The following is a 9,783-nucleotide window of genomic DNA, read 5'->3' on the forward strand; positions in this document are numbered from 1 at the left end:
CTATTAAATACTGATGTCAAAATATTTGCAAAACTTATTGCTAACAGACTCGCTCCTATCATTCCGGAAATGATCCACCCGGATCAGGTGGGTTTTGTGACAGCTAGACAGTCCCCTGACAATTTGCGAAGTTTCCTCCATTTAATAGAACAATGCCATAAGAATAATGATAACATGCTGTTGCTATCTCTAGATGCCGAAAAGGTGTTCGATAGGTTACATTGGTCCTATATGACTGAGGTTCTCTTCATACTTTCGGATTTGCGGGTAACATTCTGAATTCCATATTATCCCTGTATTCAAGCCCATCCGCTCGGGTGTATAGTGACGGGATTCTCTCCCTAAACTTCCCAATTACCAACGGAACCCGACAGGGCTTCCCCATGTCCTCCATTATCTATTTGATGGCTATAGAACCCCTGGCGGCACGAATAAGACTTGACCAAAGGTGCACGGGACTAGAGGTGAGAGGGACATCCCTTAAAGTGTGCCTATTCGCTGACGACGTACTCATATTTGTGACTAACCCGGAGACCTCACTGCCAGTGATTCATGACCTTCTGTTTCAGTTCGGTAGAGCTTCTTTTTATAATTTGAATACCTCAAAGACAGTAGAAGTACTCCCTATAAATGTCCCAATGGCCAGAATGCAGGCCACTTAGATTCAATTATAGAGCATAATTTTTCTTTACTGCACCAACAACTGTTGAAGCTCATAGGGTCCTGGATGTTCTTCGAGGTCTCTTGGTTAGGCAGGATCTCAGCGTTTAAAATTAAGCTACTTCCTAAACTAATGTACCTATTCTGTATGCTACCGTTCTGCCTTTCCCCGGGGTTATTAGCCAAATTGACCTCTCTGATGAAAACATATGTATGGAAGGCCAGACCCCCACGTATTGCTATGCAGCGAATGACTAGAGGGAACCTTCCTCACTTAACAAAATATCATGAGGCTTGCATTATTATTATTATCGTTTATTTGTAAGGTTCCACAAGGTTTCCGCAGCGCCGTACACAGTACAAACAGTAGACTATACAGGGTAAAACAGTACAGAACAATAAACACAAAGTACCAGTACTCCAGAAACTCCAGGCAGGCAAATACAGTAGAGACGGAGCGGAAGAACAGGTAAGGAGACAGAAAGGAAGGGGGGCCCTGCTCATACGAGCTTACATCCTAAGGGAGGGTAAACAAATCAGGCACAGAAGGGAGCCAGTGAAGCAAAGGGGAGAGAAAAAAGGGGCCAGGGGAGAAACAGAAGAGATGAGAGGTTAAGTGGATGGTTGGTAGGCCTTGAGGAACAGGTGAGTTTTAAGTGCCCGCTTGAAGGAGCACATATTGGGTGAGAGACGGATGGAGCGAAGGAGGTCGTTCCAGTGAAGGGGGGCAGCGAGGGAGAAGTCTTGCATTCTGTCCCAAGTGCGAGTGTTACCTTCCAAGGGGTGAGAAACCCTGGGTAGATCTGAAAATAGCGTGTAACTTTTCAAAAGAAATGTGAGTTTCTTTTGACAAACCTTCTATGGGTATCAGGTCAATGGAGACCCCCCGCAGAGACTTTTCCGACCCTTACTAGAGACACCTTGACTGTGTGGGACCGTCTGTGCCAGGACACTGAGGGGCTTGTACGCTCCACGATGAGTGTGTCATTGCAGGGGGTCACCAGACAAATAGCAGATTTAAATCTCTCTGGTTGGATCAGTATGGGTATTCAGGCACTAGGACACTTGTGGGACTCGGGCGAGCTTCTCACCTACTCACATCTTAGTGCCCTGTATTCATTGCCCGAAGGTGATTTCTATAAATACCTCTAAATTAGGCATCTATTAACCTCTCCACCATTGAGAAATTTGGCAATAGTACCTCCCCTGGCCAGATATTACTCCCTGTTAACTAAAGGTAGCAGTAAAGCCAGCATTACCCTCTGGTATAATACCCTATTGTGCCTAAACACTGTACCTAAGTCTAAATCTCAGATCCAATGGGAAACAGACCTCCAGTTAGAATTGGCAGAAGAAGACTGGGAACATATCTTTGTTAACTCTTTCAAAACGTCTAAGTGCCTTTACCATACGGAGATGTTGGTAAAATTATTAAATAGAATGTATCCCACCCCAGACAAACTCCATAAAATTTGGCGATCCGTATCCCCATTATGTTGGCACAATTGTTTAGAACGTGGTGACAATTTTCCTATATTTTGGTCATGTCCTGTGGTGCGTCCGTTATGGATTAAGGTTTTCCAATTGATAAACTCAGTCCTTGGTCACTCGATTTCCCCTACGCCAGAGCTAGCTCTATTACAACTCTATCCTCCTGCTTTCCCACGCTGGGATAGATATGTGACAGGTCAAGTGTTGATAGCAACCAGAGCAGCTATCACGCAGGCATGGAAACAATCTCTCCACCCACCACTGGCCAAAGTGATCTCTAAAATTAACCTTAATTTTGAAATGGAAACCCTAGGTGTCCCATACTCTATATCAACATCATCCCCGCTGATTAAGTGGAGAGCTTGGCATATTTATGTTACTGAAGGGGAAGAAACCCTGTCACGTTCCCCACTCTCGCCCACTAACGATACTGGTGAATGAGCTTCTATGTGGAGGTTATTGGCTGGGTTGCCATACATGGCAAATAGTCAGGTGGATACTGCTCTGATTTTGTATGCGTGTATTGTGTTCCAACCCCATTATGTAACACACCCCCTTTTTTTTTTCCTTTCTGTACCCCTTTGAAAAATCTAAAAAATCAATAAAAATGTTATTGGTAAAATATCAATAATAATGTTATTGTAAACAAAAAAAACTGTAGCTTAAGAGTCCATAGCTATTGGGAAAAAATGGGTAATCATTATGAAGTTATTCATTCAGATAGATGCCTTCCCATAGTTTTACTTATTTCCTATTTTTCTTGAAATCTAAAGACTTAATCCATACTCTCGTTCTTGTATGTCAGCAGCATTATTATACAATTGTTATTATCAGATACATTGATTCCCTGTCTATAGCATTTATAGTTGATGGCACTCTATAGACTATATCAGAGTACTTCAGAGACTGTAAGCTCCTGATCCTAAGTTTATCTGCTATTTCCTTCCTTATTGTTATGTTTCCCAGCAATCAACTATAAAATGTTGTTGTTTCCTCCAGATGACAACCCAGAGGACAATTCCTATCTAAAGCGTTTAAGAATTTTAAATTACCTCTAACAAATATCTTACCATCATCATCAACATTTATTTATATAGCGCCAGCAGAATCCGTAGCGCTTAAAAATGCTATGATAACCTTACTGTGTCAAAAAAACTTTGCAGGAAGTCTCAATTCATTTAAGAAATTTAAACTTTCCTGCAAAGTTCTATCCACAAAGTCTCTGAATGGATGTTGGAAGAAAAAGAAGGTCCTGCATACTTTAAAATATAGTTCTTTTCTGGATTTATTCTCAATAAAAGATTTCTCTATTTCCCACTTCCTCAGAGACTTGAGACCAGAATCCAGATATGTGGGAGGTAGTTCTGCGTCCATATACCCCTCTTTAGACTACCACCTTGCATCCAAGATTCTGCAAAAGCAATATCCAATTCCTGATACTGTTAACCTACAGAGAACCAACATTTAAGTTCAAGTTTCCAAAATATACTCTTAGAAACAAGGAGTCAACGAAAATACTTGTATTCAACATATCCAAACCTGTCTGTTGCCCCATAAGAGCTGGAAGAATAGAATAGAGAGACTGCCTGAAAAAGATTCCGGCAAAGGAAAAATGACTGCAACAATAAAAAAATCAGGAACCAGAAAAGTCTTTCATCATCATCATCATCAATATTTATTTATATAGTGCCAGCAAATTCCGTAGCGCTTTACAATTGGGAACAAACATTAATATTAATAAAACAATACTGGGTAATATATACAGACAGAGTGGTAAGAGGGCCCTGCTCTCAAGCTTACAATCTAAGGGGCAATGGGAGTTTGAAACACAAGGGCACGTGCTACATCATATTGCACATTGGTGCAGCTAGAATGCAAAGGTAAAAAGTATTGAGTGGGCTGTGTGATTAAGATTGTCTGAAGACGTGGATTTTCAGAGAATGCTTTAAGGTTTGAAGACTAGAGGAAAGTCTTACTGTGTGAGGGAGGGAATTCCACAAAGTGGGTGCACCCCCGAAAAAAGTCCTGTAACTGGGAATGGGAGGATGTGATGAGAGTAGAAGAGAGATACTGATATTGTGGAACGGAGGTGTCGAGTTGGGAGATATTTTGAGACAATTGAGGAGATGTATGTCGGTGTAATTTTCTTGTATGTTAGTAGAAGAATTTTATATTGGATTCGTTGAAAAACAGGCAACCAATGTAGAGACTGACAGAGTGGCTCAGCAGAGGAGGAACAGTTTGCAAGGAAAATCAATCTAGCCGCTGCATGCAAAATAGATTGTAGGGGTTCAAATTTGATTTTGGGATGACCAGTAAGGAGGGAATTGCAATAGACAATGCGAAAGAGATGATGCGTGCATGAATTAAGGTTTTTGCAGTGTCCTGTGTGATATATGTGTGTATTCTGGAAATGTTCTTTAGATGTATGTAACATGATTTAGATATAGAGTCAATGTGGGGAATAAAAGATAGTTGTGAGTCAAGGATTACACATTATGGTCATGCTATCAACAGAAATAGAAATGTCAGACAGGAAGCTTCTGTTTTTGGGTGAGAATATTTTTAATTCAGTTTTTGAAAGATTGAGTTTGAGTTGGCGAGACGACATCCAAGATGAAATGACAGAAAGACAGTCAGTAAGGCGCGACAACACAGATGGTGAAAGATCAGGAGAGGATTGATAGATTTGTGTATCATCCGCATAGAGATGATATTGAAATCCAAAAGTGCTTATTAGTTTTCCAAGGGATGTGGTGTAGATAGAGAATAGCAGAGGACCTAGGATGAGCTCTGTGGTACTCCAACTGATAAAGGAAGTGAAGCAGTGGTGGATCCAGAGAAATTAACACTGAAAGAGCAATTAGATAGGTAGGATGAGAACCAGGATAGGACAGTGCCTTCAAGATCTAGGGATTGTAGCGTTTGTATGAGGAGAGAGTGGTCAACAGTGTCAAATGCAGCAGACCGATCTAGTAGAATTAGATGTGAGTAATGGCCTTTAGTTTTTGCTGTGATCAAATCATTGACAACCTTGGTCAGCACAGTCTTTGTGGAGTTTTGAGAGCGAAAGCCTGACTGAAGAGAATCTAGTAGGTTGTTTGCTGTAGGAAAGTGTGTGAGGGGAGTGTAGGCAATTCTCTTGAGAAGCTTGGAGGGGCATGGGAGCTGAGAGATGGGGTGGTTTTTTTCAAAATAGGAGTAATCACTGCATGCTTGAATAGTGATGGAAAAATACCAGTAGAGAGAGAGAGAGAGTACATATTTTAGTTAGAGGTGGAATGAACACAGGAGACAGGGACCTACCAATTTGTGATGGTATGGGATCAAGAAGACAGGAGGTAGAGTAGGAAGATGAGAAGAGAGCAGAAACTTCCTCTTCATTTGTGGGATCAAATGACGAGAGAGTGTCAGAGGCTGCTACAAAGGAATTGAGCTGATTGCTTGTCGAGGGAGATGATACCATTTCAAGTCGGATCTTATCAATTTTGTACTTGTCGGGCATGACGTGAGGATGCCACGCCCGACATTCAGTGAGGAACAGTGCAGAGAGGAGCAAGAAGACAGAAGAGAGAAGAGAAGAGATGAAAGAAGCCATTACAATGGTAAGTAAAGGAACGGGGGCAAGGGGAGGAAAACAAAGGCACCCAGTGATGAAGGAAAGGGGGCGGGGGGTAGGATGGCACAGTGATGAATGAGAGGGGGGATCAGCATGGCACAGTGATGAAAGAGCGTGGTGAGGCAGGATGGCACAGTTTGATGAAAGGGGGGAGCAGCATGGCACAGTGATGAAGGAGAGGGGGGCAGGATGGCATAGTGATGAAGGAGAGGGGGGCAGGATGGCACAATGTGATGAAGGGCTGCCAGGTGTAGGGGGAAAAGCAGCATGGAGGGCGCAGTGTGATCATAAGGGGGCACAGCGTGGTGATGATGAAGGGGCACAGTAATGTGTGTATGATGGCACAGGGGACTTGTGGTAATGTGTGTGTGATAGCACAGGGGGCTTGTGGCAATGTAGTGTGAAGTAGGTGGTGGCTAATTAATGGGTGCAATTTTGTTTGTCGGGTGATGGTGGGGCAATTTAAAAGTGGGGACTAATAATTTAAGATGGGTTGGTTTGGGGGCTATTGAATGTGGGGGTGAGTTTGGGGAGAATGAGGTCTCTTGATTAAATGTGACTATGAATTATTTAATGGCAGTGATGGTTGCGGGAAATAAGTATATTTATGAAATGTAAATACTCCTAATATATTGCTGGGGCTGTTTGGAGGGAGGGAAATAGATTTATTTATTAAATGGGAATACTAATGTTTTAATGTTGGGGATGGAGGAAGGCCTAAAAATTAATTGTGGGTTCTATAAACGCTGGGGCTGGTTTTAATTTTCTAAAAGTACCCATTTTTTTTTTCCAAATAGGGCCCTCATCATTCCAGAATCCAGACAAGCCACAACTAAAGAAACCTGCATCCACAGGTGGTGAAAGTGACAAGAGCAGGACAGTCTGTAAAATGTTGTGATTCTAGTGGGACAATCCCAATTTTTGGTGAGTGTTCTGCCCAGTGTAAGGGGCGGGCCAAGACTGTGAACTCTTTATGTACACACTGCATTCTTTATATACTACACTATGGTGCTAGATGTCCTGAAGTCAGGAATGCTGGGTCATATGTCACGCACCGGTGAGCAGTCACTGCACCCTTGTGCCAATGGTGTACACAACAATGCAGGGTTGTATTATGTAGGAGGGTGGCCTATCGCTTTTCACTTGCTAGTCACGCCCCCAACTGTATGAACACACCCACTAACATTTTTTTACATGTTCAACTATAAGGGGGGGCCCCATGAAGTTGTTGTACCGGGGCCCTGAATTCCTCTTGGCAGACCTGGCTATACTTACTCTTTCCCTACTAATTGTCAACCTCTAAAACAAAAAAACAATATCCACTGCTCTCACAAAAATCCAGCCTTTCATGTTTTTGCTCTAAGAAATATTTTACCTCACCCTGTACAATAGAATTTTCTAACAGATAGGCATTAAGTGTCCACAGCCCTCTACCTACATCTATGCGCTTTATAGGACCCAGGCAAAAATACAGGGCCACATGATCAGAATAAGGAACTCATTTTTCACTCAACTAGTAACAGCTTCTGTGAATCACAAAAGCCAGATCTATTCTATTACTTCTTCCACCACAAAAGTAAGTGAATCCTCTTGTTCAAAAACATCAGATAAGCTGGTTTGCAAAATAATCCTATTCAGTACCTTGGAATCCCTATTCAACATTCTACCATAGGATCTGTCACTTGGCATCCTAACAAATTTAAATCCCTAGTCATAACCACTGGAACAGATTAAAGAGATACTGCTTAACTTCATGAAATAAACTGATTTTTACTGGAACTGTCTGGGGTCCATAAATATTGATGAGCCGGAGTCTCCTGTCCTGAAGGGTTACCTCGAAAATCAGACACATACCCATCAATACCTCTGTCAGTCTTTGTACAATGACATCCATGCATATGACTCCCCAGCCAGCGACCAGAAGGATAGACCTGTGTGACAATCTCTCTGAGCCTTACGTAACTTCCCTACTGTAGATAAGTGTCTCCTGCAAAAAGAACGTATCTGCATCCAGATATTTCAGATGGTCATAGACTGCATGCCTGGTTTTCCTTACCTTAATGCTATTCATCTTACTGAAGATCACTCATAAGGAAAAATCTGCCATTAGAGCTAGAGAGAGCAGGAAAAAAGAGTCTCATCATTATAAGTCAGAGTTAGAGCCACCTTTACCGACTTCCCGTTTCCATATCGGACTCTACTAGCTCTTTCTCAGGAACAGACCTTCTTTTTGTTGGTGGGTCATCTTCTGACTCTATATCACATTCCTGTGCCACTCTTTTCAACTCCTGCTCCAATTCTAATGCATCCAGCCAACAGGTATCAGCAGATAACACCCCATATCTATTGGAAGTTATTTCTACTCCTGCTCCTCCCTGAATTTTTTTCTTTTTTACCTGTTTTTTGAACAAGACTCCATTTACCATCAGGCTTACGAGAGAGTTTATATATTTTTTTCTCCTCTTTTTCTCTATACCCTTACCCTCTCCAGAAGCTGTTGTAGAAGAATATGGTTCAACTGGCTGTTGCTCAACCTGAATAGCATTTTGACCCTGACATTAATGCCTCCTCTTCCAAAGCCTCTTCTTCTACCACCAAACCCTCATCTGGAGAACCTTGAGAGCTGTCAAGGTTCCTGGCTGTGCTGAACACGCTTTCCGATTACACACTGGAGGGTGGGCAGCTTAGTAGTGCAAAGCGAGTTGGTACATGGGTCTCCAAACTCCGTTTTTTTCCTCCCAGTATGTAAAAGGACTGTCTGACGTATCTATTTCTATGCTGTCATTAAAATAATCCTCCACCATCTTTTAGATGTTGATGGTAGGATCAGGTGAAGTTATGGCAAATGTGTCACGGTGTTTGGTCAATTCTTTTAGACCAGACCAGATGTCAAAATATTGTGCATCATCTGCATCATCCCTGGGTCTCTTGGGAAAGCTAAGTTTTTTCCAAGCAGCAGTTGACTGAGAAACTGAAGCAGGAGACACTGTCCTTTGACGTACTTGAGCTGTCATCTTGCTCAGCTGGAGCTCCTTGCATCTCTTGAGATCTGGGTCAGTTGGAAACAAAGTGGAGTCATAGCTCTTAAGCCTAGGATCAAGCACAGTCGCCAAAAGGTAGTGATCTGATTTCAAGATTTTGATAATTCTTGGATCCTGGCAAAGCGAATAAAGTACTTCATCTACAAGTCCAAACTACTTAGCATAATTGCTTTGTTTCAGCTCCTCCTTCAGTTTTTTAAGATGCTTTTCTAAAAGTCTAATTAAGGGAATCACTTGGCTGAAGCTAGCAATGACTGAACAAACTTCACAGGTGACTACTTTGAATAGTTTCAGCACCTTGCACAACACGGAAGCTATTCTCCACTGCACTTGAGTAAAATACATTCCCTCCTTTCCCAATGTCATGGCTTGTGGAGTAAGCGTGGATGACTGTTCGCTGTTCCTCCATCCTCAGAAGCCTTACAGGGTGGAATTCCACCTTGTTAACACCTCTTTCTTCAGTTGGTGGCAGGGCAAACTACATTATTCTTGGAGCTGCTGCAATCTCCTACATGCTGTTGCTGAATGCCAGAAATGTACAGATATTTTATGGGCCACAGACAGTATCTCCTGCATGTCACTGTCATTTTCCAAAAAGCTCTGCACCATCAAGTTTAATGTGTGAGCAAAACAGGGAATGTGAGAGAATTTACCCAGCTGTAATGCTCTCACAATATTGGTGGCGTTATCAGAAAAGACATATCCTGAGGAGAGTCCAAGTGGGGTAAGCCATGTGGCAATGACAACCCTTCGTTTTTGTAACAGATTGTCAGCTGTATGCCTCTTATTGAAGCCAGTGATACACAGAGTAGCCTGCTTCTGAAAAATTTGACATAGTTGGGTACATGCTGCTGCTGTTCCTGCTGCTGAAGGTGAATCACCAACCCAGTGGGCTGTCACAGTCATATAATGTTTAGTTTGCCCAGTGCTGCTTGTCCATATATCTGTGCTTGAGTGTACAGTAGGTAGAAT

The sequence above is a fragment of the Mixophyes fleayi genome, chromosome 1 (genome assembly GCF_038048845.1).
Source record: "Mixophyes fleayi isolate aMixFle1 chromosome 1, aMixFle1.hap1, whole genome shotgun sequence".
Taxonomy (NCBI): Eukaryota; Metazoa; Chordata; class Amphibia; order Anura; family Limnodynastidae; genus Mixophyes; species Mixophyes fleayi.